We start from the raw sequence: 17,958 nt of genomic DNA on the forward strand, positions 1-17,958 counted from the left end.
AGAGCAGTGGTGGGCAACCTGTGGCCCACGAGCCGCACATAGCCTGTCAGGGTAATCCACTGGTGGGCCACAAGACAGTTTGTTTACATTTGCATGGCCCCCCGCAGCTACCAGTGCCCTCAGTTCATTGTTCCTGGACAATGGGAGTTGCGAGAAGCGGCAGCTATCACGTCCCTGTGGCCCACACCACTCCCCGCAGCTCCCATTGGCCGGGAACGGCGAACCGCGGACACTGGTAGTTGCGGGCAGCCGTGCAATTGTAAACAAATTGTCTAGTGGCCCGCCAGCAGATTACCTTGATGGACTGCAGGTTGCCCACCAAAGTTCTACAGTATTTCTATTACCATGTCAAATGTGTATCCATCTTAAACATAGCAGCACCTGGCACTTCTTACCTTGCTCACCTCTATGAGTGTCTTCTTTTAGGCAAGAGAATTATTTTAAAGTACATCCTTACCTCATACATCTTGCTTCTTAGCTCCAGTTTCCATTTCACCCCTTAAGGCCATTCATTGGAGTAATTTTCTACCTCAAGTTTTCCTTTGCATCTCCCATTGCTAAACTCATCAAGTCTGCATATTTTCACTATGGCAACAAGGTTCACATCCACTACTATCCTAGCACTCCTTCAGTTGAGTCACTCTGTAATGTGATTGACAGTTCATGCTCCCTCCACAATTGCTTACCAAAAGTACTCAAATCCAAGCTGAAGCCTATTGTAATGCTACCATCTGCTTTCACGGCCAGAAGAAACTTCACCTCATCTTTGAAGATCTCCAGTGAAACTTCATTTGTTGGGGAAATCATCATATTTTTTGTAAAGGATGATCATGCCTCACCAATATACTAGAATCCATTGGGGAGGGGCAACAAACAAGTGGACAAGGGTAATTCAGTCAATATAGTGTACTAGATTTTCAGAAAGTTTTTGACAAGATCCCTCAACAAAGGCGCTTAAGCAAACTAAGCTGTCATGGGATGATCATAGAATATCAGGGTTGGAAGGGACCTCAGGATGTCATCTAGTCCAACCCCCTGCTCAAAGCATGACCAGTCCCCAACTAAATCATCCCAGCCAGGGCATTGTCAAGCCTGACCTTAAAAACCTCTAAGGAAGGAGATTCCGACACCTCCCTAAGTAACCCATTCCAGTGCTTCACCTCCCTCCTAGTGAAAAAGTTTTTCTTAATATCCAATCTAAACCTCCCCCACTGCAGTTTGAGACCATTACTCCTTGTTCTGTCATCTGGTACCACTGAGAACAGTCTAGATCCATCCTCTTTGGAACCCCCCTTTAAGGTAGTTGAAAGCAGCTATCAAATCCCCCCTCATTCTTTTCTTCTGCAGACTAAATAATCCCAGTTCCCTCAGCCTCTTCTCATAAATCATGTGCTCCAGCCCCCTAATCATTTTTGTTGCCCTTCGCTGGACTCTTTCCAATTTTTCCACATTCTTCTTGTAGTGTGGGGCCCAAACTGTACACAGTACTCCAGATGAGGCTTCACCAATGCCGAATAGAGGAGAATGATCACGTCCTCCGATCTGCTGGCAATGCTCCTACTTATACAGCCCAAAATGCTGTTAGCCTTCTTGGGAACAAGGGCACACTGTTGACTCATATCCAGCGTCTCATCCACTGTAACCCCTAGGTCCTTTTCTGGAGAACTGCTGCCTAGCCACTCAGTCCCTAGTCTGTAGCCGTGCATGGGATTCTTCCTTCCTAAGTGCAGGACTCTGCACTTGTCCTTGTTGAACCTCATCAGCTTTCTTTTGGCCCAATCCTCTAATTTGTCTAGGTCCCTCTGTATCCTATCCCTACCCTCCAGAATATCTTCCACTCCTCCCAGTTTAGTGTAATCTGCAAAGATGCTGAGGGTGCAATCCACGCCATCCTCCAGATCATTAATGAAGATACTGAACAAAACCGGTCCCAGGACTGACCCTTGGGGCACTCCGCTTGATACTGGCTGCCAACTAGACATAGAGCCATTGATCACTACCCATTGAGCCCAACCATCTAGCCAGCTTTCTATCCACCTTATAATCCATTCATCCAGCCCATACTTCTTTAACTTGCTGGCAAGAATACTGTGGGAGACCGTATCAAAAGCTTTCCTAAAGTCAAGGAATAACACTGTGATGGGTTGGGTCACAGAAATCCCCTTGGGACCTGCCAACTGACGTGCCAAGATTATTTCTGCTCTTGCTTTCCTGCCCTGGCAGCTTAGGACTCCAGCATCCTGTCTTGTTGAGCCAGACTCGCCAGTCTGCTCCAGCACAGACCCAGGCGTCTGAAGCATGTGCCCCAAAGCTGCAGACTTAACTGAAAGCAACTTACAGAAGTGTTCCTGTCTTTAAGACTCAGATGTCCAACTCCCAATGCGGTCTAAACCCAAATAAATCTGTTTTACCCTGTATAAAGCTTATACAGGGTAAACTCATAAATTGTTCACCCTCTATAACACTGATAGCGAGATATGCACAGCTGTTTGTCCCACCCAGTAATTAACATTCTCTGGGTTAATTAATAAGTAAAAATTAATTTTATTCAATACAGAAAGTAGTATTTAAGTGGTTCCAAATAGTAACAGACAGGATAAAGTGAATTACCAAGTAAAGTAAAATAAAACACGTGAATCTAAGCCTAATACAGTAATACAACTGAGTACAGACAATCTCACCCTGAGAGATGTTTCAATAAGTCTCTTTCACATACTGGACGCCTTCCTAGTCTGGGCACAATCCTTTCCTCTGGTACAGCCCTTGTTCCAGCTCAGATGGTAGCTAGGGGATTCCTCATGATGGATGCCTCCTTTGTTCTGTTCCACCCCTTTATATATCTTTTGCATAAGGCGGGAATCCTTTGTCCATCTCTGGGTTCCCACCCCCTCCTTCTCAATGGAGGTTAAAGAAGGATTCCAGTTCAGGTGACATGATCACATGTCACTGTAAGACTTCAATACCCACTTGCCAGCACACACTTATACAGGGAGACTTACGAGTAAAACAGAGCCATCTGCAGACAATTGTCCTGGTTAATGGGAGTCATCAAGATTCCAAACCACCATTAATGGCCCATACTTTGCATAATTACAATAGGCCCTCAGAGTAATATTTCATATTTCTAGTTTCAGATACAAGTGTGGTACCTTTATACAAATAGGAAGATCACACTCAGTAGATAAGCTTTGTAATGATACCTTACAAGAGACCTTTTGCATGAAGCATATTCCAGTTACATTATATTTAAACTCATTAGCATATTTTCATAAAATCATATAGAGTGCAACATCACAAATACGTCCACTGCTTTCCCCTCATCCACAGAGCCAGTTATCACATCATGGAAAGCGATTAGGTTACTCAGGCATGACTTGCCTTTGGTGAATCCATGCTGACTGTTCCTGATCACTTTCCTCTCCTTGAAGTGCTTCAAAAGTGATTCCTTGAGGACCTGTTCCATGATTTTTCCAAGGACTGAGGTGAGGCTGACTGGCCTGTAGTTCCCTGGATCCTCCTTTTTCCCTTTTTTAAAGATGGGCACTACATTAGCCTTTTTCCAGTCATCTGGGACCTCGCCTGATCGCCATGAGTTTTCAAAGATAATGGTCAATGGCTCTGCAATCACATCCGCCAACTCCTTTAGCACCCTTGCATGCAGTGCATCCGGCCCCATGGACCTGTGTTCGTCCAGCTTTTCTAAATAGTCCTGAATCACTTCTTTCTCCACAGAGGGCTGGTCACCTCCTCCCCATGCTGTGCTGCTTGTTCGTGAAGACAGAGGCGAAAAAAGCATTGAGTACATTAGCTTTTTCCACATCTTCTGTCACTAGGTTGCCTCCCCCATTCAGTAAGGGGCCCACACTTTCCCTGATTTTCTTGTTGCTAACATACCTGTAGAAACCTTTCTTGTTACTCTTAAGAGGAAAGGTATATATTGCAATTGGAAAAGTTACTGAAAGGGGCAACACAAATTATTAGGGGTATGGAATAGCTTTCATATTAGAAGAGATTAATAAGACTGGGACTTTTCAGCTTGGAAACGAGACGACTAAGGGGAGATATGATAGAGGTCTATAAAATCATGACTGGTATGGAGAAAGTAAATAAGGAAGTGTTATTTACTCCTTCTCAAAACACAAGAAATAGGGGGTCACCAAATGAAAAACAAAAGGAAGCACTTCTTCACACAACACACAGTCAATCTGTGGAACTCTTTGCCAGACGATGTTATGAAGGCCAAGACTATTACAGGGTTCAAAAAAGAACTAGATAGTCTCTATGAACTTAAGTCCATCAATGGTTATTAACTAGGATGGATAGGGATGCAACACCATGCTCTGAAGTGTCCCTAGCCTCTGTTTGCCAGAAGCTGGGAATGGGCAACATGGGATGGATCACTTGATGATTACTTGTTCCGTTCAGTCCCTCTGAAGCACCTAGGATTAGCCACTGTTGGGCTAGATGAACCATTGGTCTGACCCCGTATGACTGTTCTTATGTTCATCCCCTTCTACATCTAATACAAGAATTATATACTTTTCTGTCTCCTTGACCTCATCTTTTTTCTACACCCCCCCATTCATCATTGTCCTCATGTTGGTCCCATCACCTTCATCTTTATTAATGCCTATCTGGTTATCTGGAAGAGTCCACTTGGCTCACTATGCCTCCCTGACTATCCATCCTGTTTTTAAACTCGGATCAAAACCCACTTGCATTCTATTACCCACAACAGTTAAAGAGTTGACTTGTTCCCTTCACTGGTACAAACTATTGCTACCAATTTCACATCTCTCCTAGAGCCAGATTCGCCTGCCTTTACTCTTGTAAAACTTTACTTCACTTATTTCAAGGCAGAGTAGAGTGCTATTGAATATGAGTACAGGTGGTGGACCTTAGACAATGGTACCTATTGACTCTAAATTCTAAGCATAGCATTTTAAAATATTATTAATTCCTGTAACTGCTGAGAGTTGTGAGATATTTGTGTCGACACGTTATGAAGTTAAATTATCCTGAGAACATTTGCATGCATGTTCAGAATGAGAGCTTTTGTACATTTTTTCAGGTTATGTGAAAAATCTCAGTTTGGTGTGGCATAATTAAGGAAGGCCACATAAACATGGACATCAACTTTTTCTGTAGTATTGCATAAAACTCTATAAATAAAAGGAAGCTCATAAGAAATAAATTTTATGTTATATGCAAACTTTTAATTTGTATTTGTTCACAAAGAAACTAAGACCATGATTGATGGATGGAGGAAAACAATATTCCCTTTATCAGTCTTGCCCTTCAGCAATCTTGCTGTAGTTTCAGCCTATTTCAAATAGTTACAAACTCTAGTGAGTCACTAATGAAAGCGATTATGGCTGTCATGAACTAAATGACATATATCAATTTCCACCCAATGCAAATTTGCATCATAATGGAGGCAACCTCAGTAATTTATAGACATGCAGCTTTCCAGAGAGTCATAGTTATTTCTCACCCAGAGTTATGTGGTGATTGTCTCTGATAATTTTTATCTCAGTTCTGAGCAGTGAAAAGAAAATGAATCTGAAAAAGCCCTTTAAGAAGAAAGGCTTTTTACTATTCCAGAGAAAACTGAGTTTGATGGGAGTTATGACCCTTTGAAAATTGTGACTTTTGTGCATTTTGTACGCATTTATGTATAATGGCCTGATTCTGAACACACTATTGCATGATGAGCTTTACTCATATCAGTAGTGTAGTTCAAGCCAATGGGACTGCTTATGAGTAAAATTACTCACATTCATAAGAGTTTACAGCATCCAAAAACTAAACTAGTCAGAAATATCAGAAAATGCAATTGTCAAAATCTAGACTCGCTTTGCACAAGATGTGAATATAATACAGCACAGGGGGAAATTGGGCCCTATGTTGCCTCTCCCTCTTTTTTAATGTGCAATAGGGTACAATCTTTCAATACATAATCATAAGATTGTTCAGTAATGTATTGTAATATCATACATTTTTTCTATAACCTTATATGCTAATTTGTAGCATGTTGTATCATACAACATATGGAATATGCGTGCCAAACTCCATGAAAGTCATTTGCAGTATATGAAAAAATGTACTGTAAATAGAACATATACACTATGCTACATAAAACAATATACAATGCAGTACAGTAGAACCCCTATTTTACAAAATAACTGGGGATTGAGGAGTTAATAAAATCAAAAAGTTTATGAAATTGAATATTTCAAAATGACCGTAGGTACAGTGCATATATTGCAGTATGGTGCACCGCATCACAGTCTTCTTGTCCTTCAAATCACTACAAAGCAATTTCCAATGCACTGAAGGCATCAGAATGTGAAGGCATATCTACTTATTTTTCATTGATATCACTGTTGGTAAGTTGTTATTTCCCCCCCTACCCCCCGAGTCAGGGAAAGTAATTCACATAATTGGTCATTTGTTAGACTGGTGTTTGTAAAATTGAGCTTCTGCTATAATAGTGAAAAGTCTTGGATCACCTATGCTTGGAGATAAATTAGCTTTGTAATTGACAGCCTAATGCCCTGAATTGCACCCCAAAAATGAGTAGTTGTGCATGCATGTGCTGCTAGACAAGTGGCATCCATACAGGGGGAGAATGACTATTCCTTCTATCTACAACTGTTTTCTGTTGAATTCTCTGGATAAAGACAAAGAATGATCATTAAGGTTTTATGCATTTCTGTGACAGCAGCAGTTAATGCCTTCTATGTGTCATAGACCATTCTGGATTATGGGATCTTCACTCTGACAAGAAAATAAACTAGACTAGGAAAAAAGTAACGAAGCTCCATTTTTAGCAGGTTGCCATTAGCTTACATTTGTCGTAGTATCAGATAAAGTCAAGCATGCAGCAACCATTCTGTGTCTGTTTATAAATGTTGGACAAGTATTTGAAGGAGAAAAATTGCAGGATCCAATTTGTGACAAGAAGAAGCTAATCTGAGTTGCCTTTGGTGCCTAAAACATTCTATTCCACTGTCATCTGTGGAACTTTAAACTGTTTGTTTTAACTTGCTTATTAGGAAGTGTATTGTTTATAGAGAAAGGACACGCTTAAAAAAATGTGTACAAAGAACTAAATAAAAATAGCCTGAAGGGCAAAAATGCACAAACAGATGGAGAGAGGCCAAACAGATCTGCAATACTGAGTACTTTGTATTTCACCTTGGTTGAGTTAATGGTTTCCCAGTAAATTGATCCAAAGTTGTCTTCCCTAATAGAATTAGGAAGAAAAACCTAAAATAAAAAGTAAATAAAATCTGGTATATTCCTATAAATTAAATAACTGAGTACTTTATCCTCATAACATTATTTGTTAAAATACCAACTGCCTCAGATGGATTGTATGTATTATACTTTAGCTCTAGCTCGATTAGATTCTGTTACTGACCATAATAACAGACTCTCAAGGACGCTGCTGTGGAGAATTTAAAGGACCTACATTCTTTTCACTCATTCTATTGCCATACAGTTGGTTGGGAGGAGGGGGGGAGAATGTATTTCTCCCTGCAATATGGCAAGATTCACCTACTGAGGAGGCAATTTTGCAATAATGAATTATGAACTGATTATATGTCCTTGAAGTGCTTTAAGTTTAAAATCAGTTTTTATCAATTAGTTGACAAAAGCATCATATTTCTCTCCTCACATTAGTGAAAAGACAAGATGTAAATGTTCCACTGCAGTAATCAATTAACACATTAGTCCTAAATGGATTTTATTCTCACTAGGACCAAAATGACAAAATGACTTCAGTGGATCTGGTCACAGTATTAGACATTTCTTGGACCCATGGACAGAGCTGGGAACACAACTCTCACAACACACATATGAAGTAGGTAAATTTTGTTATCCCAGTGGTTACTGTAAGAATACTTCCATTGACTTCAATGAGAATATGCAGTGCTTACTACCATAAGTAGTCTCAGTGACTTCAGGGTCTACTCATGGCAGTAAATATTGTGCTTAGTAGTGTTTTCAGCATCAGGCCTTATGTTTGCAAATAGATTTTAAGAGTGAATGTACTACAATAAATGTTAAGTGTTTTATTACAAATGAAGGGCCTGACTCACCATTACTCCAAGCTGATACTGGTATAACTCCATAGAGTTACCCTAATGGAAAAAATAGATATATTCCAAGGAGTTATACCAGCATAAGCCCTGGACTGAGGAAGTGGTGAATAAAACCCAATATGTATTGCATGTGTCGTGTTTGTTACAACATAACATTTGCAGATGTGATGTGCGATTTTTTTCTTCTTTTTCACTCTTTTGCTGAGCAGCATTGCATGAATTTAATTTGAACATGAAACATCTGAACCAAATATTTTTGAGCTAGTCTTTGGGTTAAGTTGCCTACTGGAGTGAGTCATATTTCATAATGAAAGTGAATAGAAACAGATGGAGAATGTTTTTATATCCCAACAACATTAGTTCAGATAAGATTGACATTCATTGAAATTTTAAACATCATGACTCAAATGTTTTAATAAGAAAATATTAATGGAAAGTAGTTAATAGGAGTTACAGTGAGAACCAAAGAATGGCTTGCAAATCAGTCATTAATATTTTGTCTGGTCAGGGCAGGAACAAAACCTGTTTAGGTAGAATTCCTTTACTTATTGTAGTGGAACATTTTTGCTCTTCAGCTATTGGGTGGAGATGAATGTTATACATTTAGCAACTAATCAGTATATACTAATAAATTAGTGGGATTTTTCATGGTAGTAAGCACTACACTTGGTAATTAGTGTTGGCAAGATTGGGCCCATAATCCTCATCTCCTGTGTGAAGTAGATTAATAGTAGTATCCTAATATTACAGAGGGGGACACAAAAGTCAAAAGTTAAATCAGTGTTTGGGATTTCCTGGCTGCCAAACACTCCTACACCATGTTGCTTTGTCTTTCATTATAGTATCCTTTGTACAAAGTATCCCAAATACCTCATGAGAGTCAGTCAGACAAGATGATGACAAGAAAAGCTTCAGTTAGATATAAGAGAAGAAGTGTTTCAGATGTAAAGCTGAAGGGAAGAGATAGCTATAGATACAGTATCACAAAAATGAGTGACTCCAAATATGGAGAGTGATAAGAACTGAAGTCAATGGGCATGGGCAGGACTGTTCCAACTGGTGCTCCACTTCGGCCTCCATTAGCCTCAGGGCTGGGAAAACAGAAGGGTGGCTTAGAGCCATTTCCTTTCTGAAGCATGCCAAGCATGAACACCTAATCCTCGACATTCACAGTAGGTGAGTAAAGGGTCAAGAAAATAAACATCAGGGGCCTGAATCTGATCTCACAATAGTTTTGCACCACTGGTACTTCTTTGACTTGAGTGGAATTAATTCTAATTTACAGTGGTATAAATAAGAACAGAATCAGGCCAAAATAACTAATTTAAACCCTTATCATCATCTAGGTCATCTATCGCAGCTGCCTATTGAAAGATGTGATAAGGATTGTTTATGCAAGAGCTGAAATCAAAAGCATAAAGTGGTCAATTTTTAAATCCTTGCATGATGATTTTTTAAAATAGAAAGTTAGCGAGACACCACTGCAAATTTTCTAATATGGCCAACTTGTTCTCAGAAAGTATTTCTGGCATTGCTCTACACCCAGAGTTACTGGTATTGTGTAATGTTTGGTAATCATGAAATAACTAGAAATTGTGGCCATACAAAAACCCAACTAAGTACAGATACAGTAATAAAAGAAGGAAGTAACCCTAATCAGAAATGCATGGTAGAAGAATAGTAATACTTTTTTCTAGATTTGAACCCTAATCCTGCAAACTGTTGAACATTTGTGAACCTCTGGGTGCTCTCAGCTTCTAAGACTACTGATGTGAGGGTGATCAGCACCTTGAAGAATCAAATGACAGAACAGAATGCATTCAGATTATATAAATCAAGATATAGTTACTTGAAAAGCAGAAGGAAACATGATAAAGATAGTTTGATTGATGGAGTTGATGAAAACTGACTAGAGAAGAAAAAGATTTCAGACCCTTTTGTTTTGTGGAGCTGTGTGTCGTTAAAAATAAAGAACTCATTAAAGCACAAAAGATTCAGGAGCATGACATCAAGTCTGATTCATGAGGATGAGAAAAAAAAGTGCTTATGTTTTACATTGATATAGAAATGCCAGAGGCCAATTTGTCTTTGTATGGGAAGAAAATTGTTACAGTCTATTGCCGATTTTTCTTTTTTAACTGAAACTGTCTTCATATTTTTATTAAAGGAAAAAATCTATAAAATATTAATTAATTCTGAATATCCTAGATGATCATAATGGCCAAAAGTAATAGTTTTCAGACATACAGTAGGTAAAAGAATAAGGATCAATCAAATATAGTAAAGACTTCAATAGAGCTGTGTCTGTTGAGGATCTGACCCTCGGTCTACATATAGAAATACATAGCTCATGCAAATGAATATTTTCAAAAGTACATAAAAAAGCTGCATAAATGACATTAACAAATAATGGTATTTGTAAGTATATTTTCTATGCAAAACTTTGAAAATATACCTCTCCAGGACTAATGGGCAATTTCATGCAGATAAATAAAGAATTATGATGACTTTGATGAGACTTTATTACAAGACTTCATACACCATGCTGCATGAGAAGAAAAATGAACAAACTGAAACTAGCGTGAGTGTGTGTGGGGTGAGGGGGATGAATCCATAGATGTCATCAGTGTATGATTACTAAAAGAACGACAAAAGCAAATGTCTCTACTTAGCAAGACAATTTTGACAGGCCATTCATAGACAAGTCTAGGCCTGATTTAATATATTGTGAATAAAAAGGAGCAAAACAATAGTAAAAACATCATAAATTGAGAAAATTAGTGCTTCTAGAATGAAATGTAGGAATCAAAGTCAGCTAGGTGAAATACGAGTAATGTACACAGTATAAATACTGTATATTGATGGGAAGAGAATTCTATCAATTACACTAGAAGACACTAGTAAAGAGAAAATTATTGGACTAGTCATATCAATTCTATTAGAAGTCTGTAAGCAAAATTTTGTCTAAAGCTGATAGCCTAGTTTCTCAGTTGGTATAATTCAACATAACTTCATTGACTTTGATGGGAGGACTACTGATTTGTATCAGCTGAAGATCTGGCCTGATAGCTTTAAACTACTATTTAAACTTTTCCCTTTAGAGGAAGAGGCCTAACAAAAAGAACAAGGCTCAACATTTGTGTACTGTACTTTGGAATAAGAAAGTTCACTCATGATATAAAAACCTTAGAACTTATGAACAGATATTGCACAGCACCAAGTCCTGAGCACCCCAGCTCCTTGTCAGTATCTCCCAGGAGGCAGTCAGCCCCTCACATTCTTGTTCAGGTTAACGATGCTGCTCCTCCTCAGTGTGCTTTAGAAATCATTTAAATGAACAAGGGCCCAATTCAACTTGAAGTCAATGGGAATCTTTCTATTTGTATTCAATGAGAGTAGGATCTAGCCATAAATGCCTACTCTCTTACTGCAATGTAAAGGCTCTAATGTAATCCTAGTTTAAATGAATTATGACAGTGGAGTTGTGTCCACTTACAGGAGGCTTAATTTGTTCCAAGTATCTCACCAAAGACTGCAATCAAACAGGAGACAACAAGACAATACCCTTTGCACCTAAATGGCTCACCAGCCCCTCTTGCCCCCCTCAATGAGATACAAACCTGCAGAGAGGATTTTTTTTTCTGTTATTATTAGTTGCTCTTACAGTAATAACCCTGTGATATGAAATTCCATACATATGGCTAGATTGTCATACCCTTACTGCTGCCTTTGGGCTTCAAGGGACTATCCATGGAGTAATGGCCAATTCAGCTTGAATAACTGTATGACACTCTGGGCCATAGGAAACCAAATCAAGGGCAAATATTTTATTATAACTTATGTATTATGTTGCAAATAAACTTTACAAGCCATTTCTGTTATAAATTCAGCCACCGCAATTAAACATGTTTGAAACACAAACTTAGCATTAACAACTTACAAGGATCAACTCCTCAGCTTGTGTAAGTGAGATTTCAGTGGAGCTGTGCCAGTTGATACCAGATGAGGATCTGGCCCAAGATGTGCAGTTTCAAATGGTTTCTAGTACAAAACTGCCCTTAAAGGAAACAATGGTGCTTTGGGGATTTCACTGGTGTAAAAATGAAATAATGCAGTGGTGAACTATGCCATTCATTAGTGCATTATGAAGACTAGCACCTTTGAATATTGTCGGGCAACAATTAATATTGTCATTTTGCTTATTTTTATAAGTGATAACTATGTGACAACTTTTTTCTTCATGAATATTATTTTGAGATGGATTTTATACATAAGAGCATGTCACATTACCTCAATAGATCAAAAACTGATGATTATAGCTTTTAAGTGATTTTACTGTATTCTGTACTGTATTGTATTCCACTATCTCAAAAACAATTTAATTTTTCTGAACACAATTTCACAGTCAGTTCTTAATAGTGGGTAAACAGCTTTAGATATTCACCATTAAAAAAAAAGTTAAATGTACAGTGTACATTTATTCACACAACCTAAACAGGATTTAAAAAAAACCAAAAAAACCATACAGGTAGAATTCATATCATCAATGCAAAGACTGACTAAATTAAATGGGAATTTGAGCATGGGGAAGAAACAGACTCCTTTCATCAGATCAGCTGGGGTCCATATCATATATCCCACTGAGGTCAATGGGAAGATCTTCATTGACTCCAATAGGCTTTAGATCACACTCCTTGTCCATCACACCAACTATACGACCTTGATATGAATTGTGAATGTTCTCTGTACACTAATGCAGATAGAGCCGGCCACCTTGGAAACCTTCTTATGTGAATGGCAATCCTTGGCCTATTCTTCACGTAGCCCTATTGTGTTCATTGGGATGACTCATGTAAAGTTACTTATGTTTGTGTTTGCAGGCATGGGGCACAGTTACAGAACTGCAGGAACTAAATGCCCTGGTTTCACAACCTCATTATTTCTTTATACTGTACATCTTTATTACTATGAGACATCCATATCACATATTTATACTAATTACATACCATGATTTGGTGCTTATAATGTAAAGATTTTAATTACATAGTATAAATAAATATAATATAGAACCCAGACGTTCATCACATGTTGCAAATTTTGCACGTACAATAAATATATTTTTTCATAACTTTGTTGATACCTAGGTTCACCTCTTTCACTTACAATGGAGGAATCCTAATCAACCACACGTGTAATCTGGTCATTGTTGTAGTACTTACATGCAAAAAGAGTATAGCTGAATTATAGCTGTGTATCAAAGAACTTTTTATTTAGTGATAACTTGACCTAATTCATCTATAGTAGTAATGTCTCCTGATTCTTTAATAGTGCTCACACAAAGGAGGAACTAAGAACTGATGACATGAGGAAGGCTTGAGGTGTTTAATGCCTTTTTTGCTTCAGTCTTCACAAAAAGTATTAATGGTGACCAGATACTCCACATAATTAATGTTATCAACAAGAGGGAAGGAACCAAAATAGGAAAAGAGCAGGCTAAAGAATATTTAGTAAAATTAGATGTATTCAAGTTGGCAGGGCCTGATGAAATTCATACTAGGGTACTTAAAGAACTAGCTGAAGCAGTTTTGGAATGGTTAACAATTGTCTTTGAGACCCTATGAAGGATGGGTGAGGTTCCAGAGGACTGGAGAGTGGCAAACCATACCTATCTTCAATAAGGGGAACAAACAGGACCCAGGGAATTGTAGACCACTTAGCCTAACTTTGATACCTGGAAAGATATTGGAGAAAATTATTAAACAATTGATCTGTAAGCACCTAAAGGATAAAAGAGGATTATAAGGAATAGCCAGCATGGATTTGTCAAACACAAATCATGCCAAACCAACCTTATTTCCTCTTTTAACAAGGCTACCAGCCTAGTGAATAGTGGGGAAGCACTAGACATGATATATATTTATTTTAGTCAGGCTTTTGACAAAGTCTCACAAGACATTCTCATAAGCAAACTAGGGAAATGAAGTTTAGATAAAATTACTATAAGGTGGGTAACATAATTCGTTGAACGACCATACTCAAAGTAAAGATTTGAACCAATTTTTGTATTACTGGCACTATGGCCTCAGGGATGGGCTACAGGCTCAGAGATCAGGTTTTGCTCTCTCTCTTACAAACTTCCTGTGTAACTTTTGGCAAGTCACTTGGAGTCTCTATTTCTTGGAAAATGAACCTGCACAGTGCACACACACACACGACACGAAGAAATCTAATGGGAAAAAAAGGAAAGGAAAAGGCCGATATAAAAAACAATTAGGAGTGTAAATACCCTGATCCAACTCCCACTGAAGGTGATAAAAATTTCTCCATTGACTTCAATGGGAGTTAGACTGGGCCCTAGATAATTTTCTTAATGACCGTGAATTTTCACTCCCTGAACTACAATATTTTTACATGAACCCTATTATGAAATAAAAACAGCAGGGAAGCTCAATTGCCTTAAATAACTCAAGTCAGGATTGTTTTGAAGTGCTACTTTGAAATAATATCAATCTTAATATCAACCTCAATGAAGTTAAAAGTGAGCCTAATAAATTGAGACAATGTTTTTAAAATTAAACTCTGCGAACTTCAGTGTTTAGAGACACGAAATACTATTTTGAATTAAAATAAATAGCATACCTCCTTTTAAAAATGTGCTGGAGATGATCTACTTGTTCTGTAGATCAGATCTCAACAGAAAGTTTTAAAAGAATAAACTGCCTGCATGGGTCATTATGCCTCAGGCTCAAAGTGAACTGAACACTGTGTTCATTTTACTAAAGTTGCCTTGTGTCATTACGGTCTAGCACTTGCTTTTGATAACTCTTAAGTACTGAGGTGCGGTTTTGAATATCTACAGGATTTAAAGATCTTGCCTGACAGGAAGGGGGGTGGAGGGAAGAATGTTTTACCATAGCAAGAAAGGAGATTTTCCTCTTATTCCTTAGTATTGGAAAAAGACACTTAGGCCTGGTCTACACTACGACTTTAATTCGGATTTATCAGCTTTAATTCGAATTTACCCTGCAACCGTCCACACAACAACGCTATTTATTTCGATATAAAGGGCCCTTTAAATCGATTTCTGTACTCCACCCCGACGAGCGGAGTAGCGCCAAAATCGATTTTAACATTTCGAATTAGGGATAGTGTGGCCGCAATTCAATGGTATTGGCCTCCGGGAGCTATCCCACAGTGCACCATTGTGACCGCTCTGGACAGCAATCTAAACTCAGATGCACTGGCCAGGTGGACAGGAAAAGCCCCGCGAACATTTGAATTTCATTTCCTGTTTGGCCAGCGTGGAGAGCACAGGTGACCACAGATAGCTCATCAGCACAGGTAACCATGCAGGCTGATAATCGAAAAAGAGCACGAGCATGGACCGTGAGGGAGGTACTGGATCTGATCGCTATATGGGGAGAGGATTCAGTGCTTGCAGAACTTCGTTCTAAAAGACGAAATGCCAAAACTTTTGAAAAAATCTCCAAGGGCATGATGGAGAGAGGCCACAATAGGGACTCAGATCAGTGCCGCGTGAAAGTCAAGGAGCTCAGACAAGCCTATCAAAAAACAAAGGAGGCAAACGGTCGCTCTGGGTCAGAGCCGCAGACATGCCGCTTCTACACCGAGCTGCATGCAATTCTAGGGGGGGCCGCCACCACTACCCCACCTGTGATCGTGAATTCCGGGTCAGGGATAGTCTCATCAGCTACACCTGAGGATTCTGCCGATGGGGGGAGAGGAGGAGGAGGAGGATGAGCTTGCAGAGAGCACACAGCACTCCGTTCTCCCCAACAGCCAGGATCTTTTTCTCACCCTGACTGAAGTACCCTCCCAACCCAGTATCCAAGACCCTGACCCCATGGAAGGGACCTCAGGTGAGTTTACCTTTTAAAATATAAAACTTGTTTTAAAAGCAAACGGTTTTTAATGATTACTTTGCCCTGAGGACTTGGGATGCATTCGCGGTCAGTTCAGCTACTGGAAAAGTCTGTTAACGTGTCTGGGGATGGAGTGGAAATCCTCCAGGGACATCTCCATGAAGCTCTCCTGGAGGTACTCCAAAAGCCTTGCCACAAGGTTTCTGGGCAGTGCATCCTTATTCCGTCCTCCATGGTAGGACACTTGACCACGCCATGCTTGCAGCAAGTAATCTGGTATCATTGCCTGACAAAGCCTGGCAGCTTATGGTCCCGGTATTTGCTGGCATTCAAGCAACATCCGTTCTTTATCTTGTTGTGTAATCCTCAGGAGAGTGATATCACTCATGGTAACCTGGTTGAAATACGGGAACTTAATTAAGGGGACAGAGGTGGCCGTTCCTACTGGGCTGTTTGCCTGTTGCGGAAAATAAATCCTTCCCTGCAGTTAGCCAAGCGCAGATGGGAAATTGGCCCTGAGCTTTTCGCGTTTGGCTAGCAGGGATCTTCCCTGTTACCAGCCACGCGGTGGGGGGAGGGGTACCGTGATCATCCCAGAGAATTTATGGCGGGAGGGGGGCGGCGGCGGGGGGTGGTGGTTAGTTTGGTTCCTGCAGGGATCTTCCCTGATACCAGCCATGCGGTGGGGGGAGGGATACAGCAATCATCCCAGAGAATTCATAGCGGGGGGGGGTAGAGTGGTTAGTTTGTTTTCTGCTGCTGCTGAATGTTAACAGAAAAACCGCAGCACTCTACAGGCTATGCTTGGTATGTGGGAAAGGAGGGCGCAGAAGCTGTAAGACAATGGCTTACCATGGCCGCATGCAAGCCGAATTCTGTTGCCCGGACCTGTGATCTCTAGCAGCAAAGCCACAGGCACTCAGCATTAAGAGGCAAAATGCGACCTTGCACAGAAATCACATGTGCTATGTAATGTGAATAGTGTTGGTCACCGTGAAAGAGTATAAGCATTGTTCTGCAAAATGTATCTTTTTAAACAATTCTCTCTTCTTTCCCCTCCCTACAGCAGCTGCAAATTCCTCAAGCCTCCCTCCTCCATCCCGAAGGCTATCACAGATAGGGCGTCGTAAAAAGAAGATACAAGATGAGATGTTTTCCGAAATTATGGAATCCAGCCGCAGTGACAGAGCTCATCTGAATGAGTGGAAGGAAATGGTTGCAAAGTATAGGAAAGAAGCCAGTGAACGTGAGGACAGGAGGGACCAACGTGAGGACATGAGGGACTAACGTGAGGAGAGGAGAGACGCTCGAGATGAGAGGTGGCGGCAGGAAGATCAGAGGAGGCAGGATGCAACGCTGGGGCTGCTGCGTGAGCAAACAGACATGCTTCAGCGTCTGGTGGAGCTTCAGGAATGGCTGCAGGAAAACAGACTGCCGCTACAGCCCCTGTACCCCCCCTTACCCCTCCCCATGTTCCGTATCCTCCTCACCCAGACGTGTAAGAACGCGGGGGGGGGAGGCTCCATACACCTTCCCATTCCACCCCAGTAGACAGCCCAAGCAAAAGGCTGTCATTTTTTTAACCTTTTCTTAGTGGCCTTTTCCTTCCCGGCAATCCTCCTCCCAAATCCCACCCGGGTTCCCTCCCTCTTTTTCTAATCTATTAATAAAGAATAAATGATTTTTAAATGATAGTGACTTTATTTGGTTTGAAAGAAAGCTGGGGGAAGGGGGAGGATGGGTTCCTTACAGAAAATCAATCAATAAAGGGGGCGGGTTTTCATGAAGGAGAAACAAACAGATATTTCACACTGTAGCCTGGCCAGTCATGAAACTGGTCTTCAAAGCTTCTCTGATGCACAGCGCTTCCTGGTGTACTCTTCTAATCGCCCTGGTGTCTGGCTGCGCGTAATCAGCAGCCAGGCGATTTGCCTCAGCCTCCCACCCCACCATAAAGGTCTCCC

The sequence above is a fragment of the Malaclemys terrapin genome, chromosome 1 (assembly GCF_027887155.1).
Source record: "Malaclemys terrapin pileata isolate rMalTer1 chromosome 1, rMalTer1.hap1, whole genome shotgun sequence".
NCBI lineage: Eukaryota > Metazoa > Chordata > Testudines > Emydidae > Malaclemys > Malaclemys terrapin.